The following is a 15,748-nucleotide window of genomic DNA, read 5'->3' on the forward strand; positions in this document are numbered from 1 at the left end:
TAGGTAAACTCAGGTTTTAAACTATGGAAGTCAGCTTTGCAATGTGGACATCCAATTCATTGTTTACTAAATTCTGTAATGTTAACCTATAATTTTCAGTTGTTTTGCAATTATTTTTGTTCTTAACATAATTTATGTTATTGGGTTGGGTAATTTTATCTACTTTCATTTCTGGAATGTTTAAGTATAGGTAGTTGGCATTTGAACTAGAGAAATGTTGGGTTTTAAACAGAATTTCTTCTGAATATTGAATCTTGGTTTGTTTTTTTTTTGGCCATGCTGCACCTGGCATCCAGGATCTTAGTTCCCTGACCAGGGATTGAACCTGTGCCCCCTGCAGTGGAAGCATGGAGTCTTAACCACTGGACCACCAGGGAAGTCCCTGAGTATTGAATCTTTTAATAAGTGTTTTTTATTACATTTTTTGGTCCATTGTATTAATTTTTCAGTTGATAACCTTTGGTACTGACTAGAGGTAGTATAGAAACTGCTTTCTACCTCAAAAAAATTTAAAAATAAATTTTAGATTAAAAAAATCGACCTCAAAAAATTAAAAAATAGAATTACTGTGTGATTCAGCAATTCCACTTTGGGGAACATATTCTAAAGAAGTGAAATCTCTGTCTTGAAGAGATATCTGCACCCCCATGTTCATTGTAGCATTATTTATAATAGCCAAGACATGGAAATAACCTAGGTGTTCATTGATGGCTGAATGGATAAAGAAAATGTGGTGTATGGGACTTCCCTGGTGGTGCAGTGGTTAAGAATCCGCCTGCCAATGCAGGGTACATGGGTTTGAGCCCTGGTCTGGGAAGATCCCACATGCCGTGGAGCAACTAAGCCCGTGCACCACTACTGAGCCGGTGCTCTAGACCCTGAGAACCACAACTACTGAAACCTGTGCTCTGGAACCTGCGAGCTACAACTACCTACCCCATGTGCCACAACTACTGAGCCTGCGTTCTAGAGCCCGTGAGCCACAACTACTGAGGCCCGCGCACCTAGAGCCCGTGAGCCACAACTACTGAGGCACCTAGAGCCCGTGCTCTGCAACAAGAGAAGCCACCACAATGAGAAGCCCACGCACCACAACGAAGAGCAGACCCCACTTGATGCAACTAGAGAAAGTCCATGCGCAGCAACAAAGACCCAACACAGCCAAAAATAAATAATTAATTACAAAAAAAGAAAAAATACTGACTTGGACCTGGGAGGCCAAATCATTTTAAAAAAAAAGAAAATGTGGTGTGTATATATACAATGGGATATTATTCAACCATAAAAATAAGGAAATCCTGCCATTTGCAACAACATGGATGGACCTCAAGGGCATTATGCTAAGTAAAATAAGCCAGACCAAGAAAGACAAATACTTTATGATATCACTTAAATGTGGAATCTAAAAAAACTGAAGGCACAGAAACAGAACAGATTGGTGGTTGTCAGAGGGGTGGGCCTGGGGAGATAGGGGAAGGTGGTCAAAAGGTACAGACGTCAGTTATAAGATAAATAAGTTCTGGAGGTGTAATGTACAGCATGGTGACTATAGTTAACAGTACTACATTAAATATTTAAAAATTGCGAACAGAGTAAATCTTAAGCGTTCTCATCACAAGAAAAAAAATTTATAACTATGTGAGGTGATGGTTGTTAACTTATTGTGGTAATCATTTTGTAGTATATACATATATCAAATTATTATACCCTATACCTTAAACTAATGCAATGTTATATGTCAATTATATCTCAATAAAACTGGGGGAGGAATCCTCCCAGATAAAATATTGATGGCTGCAATTTTTATGTAAGATATTGGTGAAGGGAAAGAAGCAGGGAATTTTGGAGGTCAAGTTTTATATTATGAAACCCAACTTAGTGATTTATACATACTTCAAAACAGTAGGAGTGATCTGTGACCAAAATGTGATTTCTAGGAGAAATGACTATTATGTAGATGGAGTATCTGCCCAGGCTTTATTGTTCTTGGTGTTCAAACTCTGATCTTTTTGCCAAGATAAAGGAAAATGTTCCTTCAATTGCAAATTGTAGTGTATTTCTCCATAAAAAGAGTATAGTTCAAATAGTACTCTTAATTCTAGTTATTCATTTGTTAAATAAATATTTTAAGCTTCTAATAGAAGTCAGGTACTCTGTTACATACTGTTTATGTTTACAAGGATCCAAAGATGAATAAAACAAAGTGTGAGACAACTCTTAAGTAACTATTTTTTTGCTAGCTGTTAGAGCACAAGAGATTGAAAGCCACCTAACATGGTTATATTTATTCTTTTCTTTTTTCCACAGTTCTTAGGTATGTGTGGATTAAATTGGCCTTTATTTCTTGCCCAGGATCTGAACTTTATTTCATACTTTTCTCCTTTGGAAAAATGTTTCTCAGGTTTCATAACAAAGTAGAACTGACCTTGGAGAGCACAAGTTGGAGACTTTATCTCTTTAGAAGTGGAAAAATGCTGGTCTCAGCATTATTGAGTTAATGTATAGTTAGGACCAAGTTTTCAGTTCTAATTGCTGACTTACTTAGTGAGTGAATGATTGATCATAATCAACTAAGAAGTGTAAGATAAAGCCTGGTATCCTGAGTAGTTTTTCAGGTGCAGTCAGTTCTTCAGAATGATAAGCATCTTCAGAGACAGCCTTCATTAATTGTTATTTCTGTTTCTCTTGGGTCATCAGACAGTTTATCTTCTTCCCCCCACAGTGCCCGCCACCCTTTTTGGAGATATGGGAAAGGGTTAGAGGCCTTGATGTTTGAATAGACAAGGTAAGCATTCAAATAAACTTTTCAGTATCATTGTGACAATTAAGTTGAATGATTTGAAATAAAAAATAATTTCAGTTATTTAAAAAGAGTTAAAGTATTAACTGTGTTAATATTTATTTCTAACACTGCTGTAAGCACTTTATGTTCATTATTGGGTTGAAGCCTCATTACAGTCCTGGGAGAGGGATACTGTTACACACACTTTATAGACGGGGGAACTGAAGCACAGAAACCTAGGGATTTCTGCTCTTGACGTCACGCATTTGACAAGAGTTATGATAGCACAGGCGTAATGTTGCTTTTTTCTTGCCCTTTTCCACCCATCAAATGCATTCGTTTGTGTTGTTTTCTATTTTGCAGGACAATTTTGTTAGACTTCTTGGTTTCCAGAGGTCACATTTAGCTGCCAAGATGATTTTATGTCCTTGGGAAATCCTTAAGTACCTTATTTCCTTATCTTCCATATTTTTCTTCTTCAGAGTTATACAGTTTAATGAGCCAAGTAGTTTGTCAGGGATTGTCCAGACAGACAGTACTTCTTGGTCCCCACCTTCACTTCCCCTTCTCAGAGGTAACCACTCTCAACTCCTAGCTGTTTTGTGTTTACCTGTGATTTTTCAAGTAATGTATTTGATGCTTTCAGTTTGGGACATAACTTGTTTATATGGCTTTTTGTGTCCTTATCACTAACTCAACTCAAAATTTGCTACCAGTTGCCCAAATTTCCTGTTTTCTTTCACATAATTTATTCTGTCAATGTCGTCATCTCAGAGAAGTCCCTCCAGAGTAACGTGCTCCAGTCTGGAGTGGTTTCCATTTTCTCATAGTGCCCAGCTATCATTCTAGGCACTTCCTTTTCTTCTGTGTTGGATCTTCTGTTTCTTCTGTTCTATGTCTTCCTCTTTCTTGGTTTACTCCCACAATTTGCTGAAGAAAGGGTGAATGGGAGGCAGATTATTTGATATGTTGCATTTCTGAAAATGCCTTTATTTCCCTCTTAACTTTGATAAATAATTTGGCCTGAGTATAACATTCAGATTGGGAATCAATGCTGTTGTAAGGTTCTTAGAACAGGTTAAGCGGTACTGTCATTCTTTGTTATCCCCGGGAAGTGGTTCCAGGACCTCCCTTGGATACCAAAATCCTCAGATTTCTCAAGTCCATTATGTAAAATGGCACAGTATTTGTATGTAACCTATGCACATCCTCCTGTATACTTTAAGTCATCTCTAGATTATTTATAATACCTAAAACAAGGTAAATGCTATGTAAATAGTTGTGAATACAATGTAAATGCTGTGTTAATAGTTGCTGGCATGCAACAAATTTAAGTTTTGCTTTTTGGAACTTTCTGGGTTTTGTTTTTTTTTTTGACCTGCAGTTGGTTGAGTCTGCAGATATGGAACCCATGTATATGGCAGGCTGGCTGTATGTTATTTGAAGACTGTGTAAAGTTAAAGATGTAAATTGACAATCCTATAGCGATGGCTAAAAAACCAGTACAAAGCACAAATGAAACAAATAGTAGTGCCATTAAGCACTGTTTGGAGGGAAACATTGCATTAAATTCTTATATTAGGAAAGAAGAAAGCTCTCAAATCAATGGTCTAAACCAGAGATCAGCAAACTTCAGCTTGTAGGCCATATCCAGCCCATTACCTGTTCCTGTGTGGCTTGTGACCTAGAATGGTCTATATGTAATAAAATGGCTGAAAAAGAATCAAAAGGAGACTAATATTTTGTGACATGTGAAAGTAGGAAAATCAAATTTCGGTGACCGTAAAGTTTTATTGGAACATAGCCATGCTCATTTGTTTATGTATTTTCCATGGCTGCTTTCTTGCTACATCCACAGTGTACAGTAATTGTAACAGACTGTATGACCTGCAAAGCATAAAATACTTACTTTGTGACCTGTTGTAGAAAACGTTTGCCAACCTTAGCTATAGATCCTAAAGATTTTAAAGCAGTAATGTGGATATTTATTTCTCTTTCATCACCTTTATTCAACATTGAACTAGTGGTCCTAGAAAGTGTAGTAAGTCAAGAAAAAGAACATAATAAAGCATAAAAATTAGAAAAGAATTAAAACTGTTACTTACATATGACATGATTGTGTACATGGAAAACCCTATGGAATCTACAAAAAACAATTTTAATAAATGAATTTAGCAAAATCACTATATGAAAATAATTTGTAGTTCTCAATATTAGCAATGAACTATTTGAAAACTGAAATAAAAACTGTTATTTCTGATAGCATAAAAAAAGTAAATACCTATGAATAAATCTAACTAAGGATATGCTCTCAACACTGAAAAGGTAGAAACATTGCTAATGTAAGTTTTAAAAAAAACCCAGATAAATGGTGATATTCCATATTCACGGATTGGAAGACTCAACATTATTAAGATGGAATTCTCTCTAAATTGACCGATAGATTCAACTCAGTCTTCTTTAACATCCTAGTAGGCTTTGTTTGAAGAAATAGATAAGACAATTCTATGAACTTACCAAGATGTAAAGGTCTAAGAATAGCCAAAATAATTTTGAAAAAGACAGTTGGAGGACTTTTGTTTACTGATGTCAGGATTTTCCACAGAGCTACAGTAATCAAGACAGTGTAGTGTTGGTATAAGGATAGACATTTAGATCAGTGATACACAATAGAGATCTCAGAAATAGACTCATACATTTTCCCACCAAAGTGCCAAGTCAGTCCAATGGGAGAAAGAAAGACAAATGTTGCTCTAACTTGATATCTATATGGAAAACAATGAACTATCACCTCAACTCATTCCATACACAGAAACTAATTTGCAGTGGATCATATATCTAAAATGCAAAAGCAAAAACGATACAATTTCTGTATTATCTCTCACTTCATAACAAATTTCCCAATACTTCCTGGCTTAAAGTAACAAATATTTATTATGTTACAGTTAATCTGTGTCAGGAGTACAGGAGGAATTTAGCTAGGTAATTCTAGCACAGAGTCTCTCATCCAGTTGTAGCCAAGATTTTAGCAAGAATGTAATCATCTGAAGGCTTGACTGGGGCTGGAGAATCCCCTTCTAAGATGGCTTATGTCCCACGGCTATTGGCTAGAGGCCTCAGCTCTTCACTGACTATTGGCTGGAGACTCAGTTCTTCACCACATGAGCCTATTCTTAGGGCTGTTTGAGTGCCCTCATAACACAGCAGCTGACTTCCCTCAGAGTAAGTAAGTGATCAAAGAGGGAGCACAAGGAGGAAGTGGCATTGCCTTTTATGACAAAGTCTTGGGAGTCACATACCATCACTTCCACCATATTCTACTCATTACTCCAGCCCATGTTTAAGGGTAGAGGAATTAAGCCTCACCTCCTGAAGGGAGGAGTATCAAATAATTTGTGGACATATTTTTAAAATGTCAAAGCTTCTAGAAGGAAAAAAAAGAGAATATCCTTATGACTTTGGAGTATTCAAATATTTATTGGATAAGATCCTAAAAGAAAAAAGATACGTAAAAGAAAAAAAATTGATAAATTGGACCTCAACTAATTTAACATTACTGCCTTTTACAAGATAACACTAAGGGACTTCCCTGGTGGTCCAGTGGCTAAGGCTCCACACTTCCAATGCAGGGGGCCCAAATTTGATCCCTGGTCAGGGAACTAGATCCCACATGCCACAACTAAGAGTTCTCATGCCACAACTAAAGATCCCACGTGCCACAACTAAGACCCAGCACAGCCAAATAAATAAATAAATATTTTAAAAAGTAATAAAAGATACCACTAAGAAAAAGAGTAAGTAAGTCCAGAGTAGGGAAAAAAAAATTCCAGCATATCTATCTGTCAAAGGACTTATATCTAGGGAATGTAAAGAAGTGCAATAACTCAATAGTAAAATGAGGAAAAGAGGAATAACCCAGTAACAGACTTCCCCAAAGAGGATATACTAATGACCAATAAGCACTTGCAAAGGTAGTCAACAACACTTAGTCAACAGGGAAATAATGCAAAGTAAATTCATAATAAGATATCGTCTCACACACTCTAGAGTGGCTAACAAGAGAAAGGCTGAAGATACTAAATGTTGGGCATGATGTGATGCAACTGGAATTCATCCATTGCTGATGGGTGTGCCAGATAGTATAGCTACTTTGGAGAGCTGTTTGGCATTTTCTACTGAAGTTAAACATATACATCCTATGATTTAACATTCTACCCCTATATATTTAATGAAGAGAAATGAAAACATATTTCCTCAAAATTATGAATTCAAGAATGTTCATAGCAGTCTTATTCATAAAAGCCCCAAACTGGAAACAACTGAAATGTCCATGTACAGGAAAATGGATAAACAACTTGTGGTGTATTTTGTGTGTGTGGTATATTCACAGTACCCAACGCCTGATACACCCAACACAGGTGAATCTCAAAACCATTGTGTTAAGTGAAAGGAACTAGACATAAATGAGCATATACTGTATTGTTTATATGAAGTTCAAGAAAAGACAAAACTATTCTGTAGTGATAGAAATCAGAAGATAATTGTAGGTTGGGAAGGGAAGGAAGCTGTTAGAAAAAGACATGAAAGAACTTCCTGAGATCATGGGAATGTTCTGTATTTTGTTTTGGGTGATGGTTACATGGGTGTAGACCATTGTCAATAGTCATCGAACAGAACTGTTAAGACCTGTGCCTATTATTGAATGTTTAATTATACTTCAGATTTTAAAAATAGTAAACAAGAGTCTAGGGGAAGAACGTTTAAGGCTGAGGGAACAGCTAGTGCACATAGATGCTGAGGTATACCTTGGGGTATTTAAGGTGAAAGGAAGAAAGTGGTTTAGGTCAGGCAAGTAGGTCTGTCATCTATGGTTTGTTACATTTACTCTGTATATTTTAACTTGCTAAGCAACAGATTTTTATTTTTATTTATTTATTTATTTGGCTATGTTGTGGCATGTGGGATCTTAGTTCCTTGACCAGGGATCGAACCCATGCCCCCTGCAGTGGAAGCGCAGAGTACTAACCACTGGACCGCCAGGGAATTCCCAGCAACAGGTTTTTAAATTTGAATATTTAATGTCTAGGAAATTTATCATCCCATTGCCAGATGACTAAAGAGAGGGAGAGAGAGGGAGAGGGAGGGAGGGAGGGAGAGAGAGAGAAAATTTGTCAGATTTGAAGGAAGGTATTAAGAAAGAGAAAGAGAGAGAGGTCCTCTTAAAAGCTATTTATTATTCACTTCATTATTAACTTTACAGTAAACCTTCTAAGTGGAATTCTTTGATAATGTAGCTCCTTTATGTTGAAGTTCTTTTCTTACCTCTCTAGATAAGCCAGTGCTTTTTTAAAAAACATAAATTTATTTATTTATTTATTTTTGGCTGCATCGGGTCTTCATTGCTGTGCTCAGGCTTTCTCTAGTTGTGGCGAGAGGGGGCTCTTCTTCGTTGTGGTGCGTGGGCCTCTCATTGCGGTGGCTTCTCTTGTGGAGCATGGGTTCTAAGTGCGTGGGCTTCAGTAGTTGTGGCTCATGGGCTCTAGAGCAAAGCCTCAGTAGTTGTGACGCACGGGCTTAGTTGCTCCGAGGCATGTGGGATCTTCCTGGACCAGGGCTCAAACCCATGTCCCCTGCATTGGCAGGCAGAGTCTTAACCACTGTGCCACCAGGGAAGTTCCACCAGTGTTTTCTGAGTGTGTTTCATATGACTTAATGGCAGCGTTCCGGTTTGGATTCTAGCTCCACAGTTGTGCAAAGTCAAAAACCCAGAGAGCCAGTGTGGTAGACTGGTTAAGATTTTAGGCTCTGCAGTTTGATTTCCTCATTCCAGTCTTGGCTCCACTGCCAGCAGGCTGTGTGACCTGGGGCAAGTTCCCTTCACTTCTATAAACCTGTTTTCTGAGGAGGCAGTAGAATAAGAAGGAAAATCAGGTTACTGCAAATAATCCAGATGATGGTGATTTGAACCAGGGCAGGAGCAGGTGAAGGTGGAGAAAAGTGGTCAAGTTCTGAATGAATTTTAAAGGTAGGGCTAAAAGGATTTGATGACAAATTGGAAGTATGAGAGAAAGAGAGAAGTCAGAGAGGATACCAAGGTTTTTGGCTTGAGGAACTGGGAGAAAGGAGTTGCCATTTGCTGAGATGAACATGGACTTTTTACAAAGGAATGTCAGGACTGAAGTTGCAAAGTTTTTTTTTTTTTTCCTTGATTTTGTGTTTTTCACCTTTTTTAGGGGGTGGGTGGAGATAAGAGCAAGTACAGGTGTTGGCAGGCAGACCCCTGGGACCCATGTTTTGCTTGAGGTCATGATTACTAATCTTACAGTTTAGTTCGTTTGCAGTTACATAGTGTGGGACATGGGGGAGTGAAGTGTGACATTTTAGGATTGCTCCTTTGACTTCCCTTAGGAAGTGTGAGTCTTGGATAAGTTGACATCTTGCTGTCTGAGATATTTTCTAGGAAGACTGGATCCAAAAGATTTTATACCTGTATCTGCGGCCTCATTACCCAGAACCTGAAGCTAGATTCTTTAGCTGCCAAGCAGGTTAATTCTCTTTTCTACCTCATTTAATTTTTATCTGTGTTGTGAGATTTCTTAAATGCATATTATATATTTTAGATGCAATTCAGCCTTATTTCTATTAGTGTTTTATTTTTAAAAACTTGTTACAGGAAAATGAAACAGAGTGTTTCTCTTTATTTCTTAAGTTGTTCCTAACTATTGTTATAATGTTTCTGATAAAATGTATTAGGAGGCACACTCTTCACTAATAGGACATTTATTCGTGTATTTATATGGTTCTTAACTAGGACACCATGTAATTTATTCCTAAACCGAGACATTTTTAAGAGTGAGAAGGGAGACCAACGAAACAGGACACCAGGACAGCATGCTTAAACTAGGACCATACTGGGCAGATCAGGATGTCCGGTCACCCTATTCTTTAAGGCAGAAGAGCAGCTAGATTAAGGGTCACTTCCTGTTTAAATACTTACTGGTAGAAGGAAAATGCCTGGAATAGGGGCTGGGAGGAAGAAATTCCTACTGCATTGCAAGCAGGACTAAGAGGCTCACTGCACCGCACTAATCATAGGGTACCTCAGGTGGTGATGAGAACATGATTACAAATCTCTCACTTGAAAAACCAAAGCCTGTCGCAAAGGAAATGAGAGCTTATGCAAAAAGATTTAAGAAATCAATTGTCTGCTTAAAGGTTTGTTTTAGTAGCTATTATTTTAGATACAAGAATGAGTAATAGCTTTAAATTTCAATTGATTTTGTTTTTGAGGGCAGATGGTGTGTCTTATACCCTTTAGTGACATAAAATATGGCAACATTCTATCTTTTTAAGTAGGAAATTCAGATAGTAGCATTTAGTAACTATTGGGTATTTGTAAGAGTGACAAGTTTACCATGAATGTGCATAGTAGGTGGGTTACTAATAGTCAATGTTATTTCTTAGCACAGTGAATTAAGATAAATTGGATTGATTGAATGAGGTTAAAGAATAGAACTATTTCTTTTTTAGCACCACTTGTATCAGTCACTATGGAGAACACGTGGAAACTGTAGAAATGGTTTCTAACTTCAATGTAAATAGTAGTAACCTGAATACTGTTTTTTTTTTAATAAATTTATTTTATTTATTTTTATTTTTGGCTGTGTTGTGTCTTCGTTGCTGCGCGCGGGCTTTCTCTAATTGCGGTGAGCAGGCTTCTCATTGCGGTGGCCTCTCTTGTTGTAGAGCACGGGCCCTAGGCATGCAGGCTTCAGTAGTTGTGGCATGTGGGCTCAGTAGTTGTGGCTCGCGGGCTCTAGAGCGCAGGCTCAGTAGTTGTGGCACACGGGTTTAGTTGCTCCGCTGCACGTGGGATCTTCCCAGAACAGGGCTTGAACCCGTGTCCCCTGCATTGGCAGGTGGATTCTCAACCACTGCACAACCAGGGAAGCCCCTGCATACTGTTTTTATTTTTTATTTATTTTTTTGGCAGTACGCGGGCCTCTCACTGTTGTGGCCTCTCCCGTTGCGGAGCACAGGCTCTGGACGCGCAGGCTCAGCGGCCATGGCTCACGGGCCCAGCCGCTCCGCAGCCTGTGGGATCTTCCCGGACCGGGGCACGAACCTGTGTCCTCTGCATCGGTAGGCGGACTCTCAAGCACTGCGCCACCAGGGAAGCCCCTTGAATACTGTTTTTAAAAAAATAAATTAAAATAAAATCTTTCCATATATAATCTTCTATAGTCTCCTTGTTTTACATAGCAGTATATTAAGGAAAATTTTTTGTGGTAATACATATCTTCATGACTTTAAATGGCTATATAGTTTTGCCTTTGTATGGATGTGCCATAATTTATCAGACCTCAGTCAATGCACGTTTTCCTCACTTTTCTAACATTTTACATGATACTGCTGTGAACATCCTTGTAGCTAAATCTATGAGAGTGTATACGATGTTTTTCTCTATAGGTTAGATCCCTAAAAGTATAATTATGGGGTCAAAGGGATACAGAATTTTAAGACTTTTGACATACATTGCCATATTGCCCTCCAGAAGGATTTTACTAGTTTAAACTCTTATTAGTATAAGCTATTGCCCTGCACCTTTGTACCCTTTTCATGAATCTTTGCAAGTTTGATAGGTAGAAATGTTTTCTCATTCATTTATAAAATTTTATTTCATTTTATTAGGAGGTTGAATGTTTTCTTTGTTTCTAACCATGTATTTTTTTCTGTGCTATAAACCTGGTTATCCACTTTTTTTATTTTTTGGCTGCACCATGCAGCTTGTGGGATCTTAGTTCCCATACCAGGGACCGAACCCGGATCCAAGGCAGTGAAAGCCCGCATCCTAACCACTGGACTGCCAGGGAATTCCCAACCTGGTTATCTTCTTAACCCATTTTTCTATTACTTTGTGTGTCTGTGTGCACATGCTTCCATATTCCCTATATATTAAGGATTTTAATCCAAATGTAATTTAAAATTCACTATTTTTTCAATTTGGAAATAATTGGAGAAATGCAAATGAAACACCAGTGAAGTACCTCTGTACCCTCACTATTAAAGTTACTTAAAAAAAAATTCGATTTATTTATTTAGGCTGCACTGGGTCTTAGTTGTGGCATGCACGGGGGATCTAGTTCCCTGACCAGTAATCGAACCGGGGCCCCCTGCATTGGGAACGTGGAGTCTTACCCACTGGACCACCAGGGAAGTCCCAAAATTACTTTTTAATATGCTAACAAAGTTGTGGTAAGACTGGAACTCTTGGCCATTGTTTGTGGTGTTATAAACTGTCCAGTTCTTTTGCAAGCAACACGATAATAAATATTAAGAGCTATAACAATGTACATTATCTTTGACCCAATAATTCCATACCTGGGAATTTATCACAAGAAAATAATTAAAAGGAAATGCTAAATTCCTCAAATTATTTATTGCAGCAATGGCTATAATAGTGACAAGTTAGTAACAAATGAGTGAATTAGAGAGTAATGGTGAACTAAATTAGATTCATTATGAAAATATTAAGCTAGCGTTAAAAACGATTAGGAATGGGGCTTCCCTGGTGGCGCAGTGGTTGAGAGTCCGCCTGCCGATGCAGGGGACACGGGTTCGTGCCCCGGTCCGGGAAGATCCCACATGCCGCGAAGCGGCTGCGCCCGTGAGCCATGGCCGCTGAGCCTGCGCGTCCGTAGCCTGTTGCTCCGCAACGGGAGAGGCCACAACGGTGAGAGGCCCGCGTACCGCAAAAAAAAAAAAAAAAAAGATTAGGAATGGCTTCCCTGGTGGCGTAGTGGTTAAGATTCCGCCTGCCAATGAAGGGGACACGGGTCCCCTGGTCCGGGAGGATCCCACATACTGTGGAGCAACTAAGCCCGTGCACCACAACTACTGAGCCTGCACTCTGCAACAAAAGCAGCCACCACAATGAGAATCCTGTGCACCAAAACGAAGAGTAGCCCCCGCTCACGGCAACTAGAGAAAGCCCACGCGCAGCAATGAAGACCCAACGCAGACAAAAATAAATAAATAAATTTATTTTTAAAAAATGTTTAAGAATTTACAGGTTGACATAAAAGAGTAGCATTACATGGACTGAAGCAGAATACAAAATTATTTCAATTTTATGGTTACAACTATGTAAAAATACACACCAAAAAAAACCCCTGAAATACAATGGGCTGGTTTTTATGTGTCACCAAGTATCGATATGTATGTGTAGAGTTCCTGAGGTTTAAGACTCAAATCTTTATTGAGTAAGTACTCTGTGCCCATCTCACAGCAACACTGTAAGATAGGGATGGATGTTATTCTCATTTGAAAGATAAGGAGACAATTCTCACTGGACATATAAAGAAATTAATTTTGTTATTATGGATGTTTTCAACTATATACAAAAATATAAAGAATATCTATATCTATCTATCTATATATGTATGTATGTATCTCACCTAGCTTCAACAATTTCAAGTTTACATTTTTAGTAAGTTGCAGAGTAGGGTTTTAACCCATGTCTATCTTGCTTCAAAACCCATACTTTTTTTTTTTTTTTTCAAAACCCATACTTTTAATTACAATCCTATACTGCCTCTTCATGTTGTCATTTGATGCTTTTGAGTAACTTTATGATGCTCGGTTTTTTTTGGTAAAATTGACATGGAAAGGCCTTATAATGATGAGTTTTTAGGTTGGTAATAAGATGGAGAAAGCACTCCCTTTTAACCACATATATTTTGTAACAAGCATTTTTAGTTGCAGTGTTCTGCAAAGACAAACCTGCTGATATGGTTCATCCTGTTTTATAAATCTTTGACCCATTCATCAGACTCTGACCACTCTAAAGATAAAGGACTATGGTTGCATTGGTCTTTCTGACTAAAGTGGCCTTCTGCCGATTGAGAAATTGTATAATTATTAACTATCGTAATGGATATGTACTTGCAAGTTTCATCTGGTATCTTAATGAGCTTTAACCCTCTGAGTCCACCCAAAAGTTATCCAAAGATCATTGAAATATGTCAGTGTTCACAACTTAACTCTCAGTCAGTGTATTTTTGCTATAAATATTTTGTTTCCCTCTGGCCTCACCACATCGCATCCCCCTGCTCACAGACTCACAAATCCTATAAATTAAAGGAGTTACTAGCTGCAGCCTTAGATATAAAGACTTCTTTAAAAAATTACTCTCTTTTGAATTAACAGGACCATACTTTCACGTCAGTTTTTGTTTTTTTTCTTTTGAGCAGGAAGGGGGAGTCCCACACGTACACGGGTATATATTCAGACAAATAAGTGAAGGCAGACTAAAGTAATTGTTATATACAAATAACCTTGTATTTTATAGACCTTCAATTTATTTCAGACATCTCTCGTCCTGGGAGATCTTGTCTGAACTCTCAGTACTGCTTCGTGTCACCCCTGTGTGCTTCAGCGACTTCCCCTGCCTAGAAGGCAAGGAGAGCTCTGAATCTTGGGAATCTGTGGCCTCTGGGCCTCATCACCTTCAACCCAAACTTGAACCCAAGGACTATGGAATCTAGTCGGATATAGGGTCATTTAGTCAGATTTTTCCCTTCAAGAAAGAGACTAAATAGAACATTGCTTTCTTTTTTTTTAATTGAGGTATAGTTGATGTACAATATTATATGTTTTGTGTGTATGACATAGTGATTCATAATTTTTAAAGGCTATATTCCATTTATAGCCATTATAAAATATTGGCTATATTCCCTGAGTTGTATCCTTGTAGCTTATTTATTTATTTTATAATAGTGTGTACCTCTTTTTTTAAAAATTAATTAATTTATTTTTGGCTGTATTGGGTCTTCATTGCTGCGTGGGCTTTCTCTAGTTGCGGCGAGTGGGGTCTACTCTTTGTTGCAGTGCACGGGCTTCTCATTGCGGTGGCTTCTCTTGTTGTGGAGCACGGGCTCTAGGCAGGCCTCAGTAGTTGTGGCGCACGGGCTTAGTTGCTCCGCGGCATGTAAGATCTTCCCGGACCAGGGCTTGAACCCGTGTCCCCTGCATTGGCAGGCAGATTCTTAACCACTGTGCCACCAGAGAAGTCCCTAGTGTGTACCTCTTAATCCCCTCCCCTTATCTTGTCCTTCTCCCCTTCCCACACCCCACTGGTAACCACTTGTTTGTTCTCTATATCTGTGAGTCTGTTTCTTTTTTGTTATATTCACTAGTATGTTTTATTTTTTAGATTCCACATATAAGTGATACCTTATAGTATTTGTCTTTCTCTGTCTGACTTCATTTAGCATAATACTCTCCAAGTCCATCGATGTTGTTGCAAATAGCAAAATTTCTTTCCTTTATTATGGCTGAGTAATATACCATTGTATATGTATACCACATCTTATTTATCCATTCATCTGTCAATGGACACTTAAGTTGCTTCCACATCTTGGCTATTGTAAATAATGCTGCTATGAACATTGGGGTGCATGTATCTTTTTGAATTAGTGTCTTTGTTGGTTTTAGATATATACCCAAGAGTGGAATTACTGGGTCATATGGTAGCTCTATTTTTAGGTTTCTGAGAAACCTCCATAAGAACATTTCTTTTTTATCTACTGTGATTGTGTCAGATATAATGATACTAGAAATATAAGTCTGATGTTAGGGAGAGTGGTTGGTTCAATATAGCCTGGTAAAGCATAATTGGATATTTAGTAGTTAAATGAATGCAACTGGATGGAATTCTGCAGCGTTGTATGGAATGAAAAGATAGGATGGCCCAAGGAGAAAGAGAGAAAGAAAACCAGAGAGGTAGAAGAACTAGTCAGGAAAGAGTAGTGTTCTAGAAACTAAGGAAAGAGTTTCACAGTTGGAGTGGTGAAGTACTGTGGATACTTATTTGACAATTTGGGCTTCACTGTTGTCTTAATAGAGGTAGAAAATAGAAGTCAGATCGCAGGACATTTAGGAGAAAATGTTAAGTGAGGACCTAGA

The 15,748-nt window shown here is 38.1% G+C and overlaps 1 protein-coding gene across 4 annotated transcripts in view; it reads left to right on the forward strand.

The window, feature by feature from the left end:
* The window catches only part of SHLD2 (shieldin complex subunit 2), a 107,737-nt gene that overhangs the window by 25,083 nt on the left and 66,906 nt on the right, over positions 1 to 15,748 (forward strand). For 3 of the 4 annotated variants that reach the window (XM_082673748.1, XM_082673751.1, XM_082673749.1), the window contains exon 3: positions 2,723 to 2,785. The exons of the other annotated variant lie outside the window; for it this stretch is intronic. The gene's annotated coding sequence lies outside the window, so the exon portion shown is untranslated. The remainder of the gene's footprint in view (positions 1 to 2,722; positions 2,786 to 15,748) is intronic. 4 annotated transcript variants of the gene reach the window in all.

Source organism: Grampus griseus (assembly GCF_964374135.1).
Source record: "Grampus griseus genome assembly, chromosome: 16".
Lineage (NCBI taxonomy): Eukaryota > Metazoa > Chordata > Mammalia > Artiodactyla > Delphinidae > Grampus > Grampus griseus.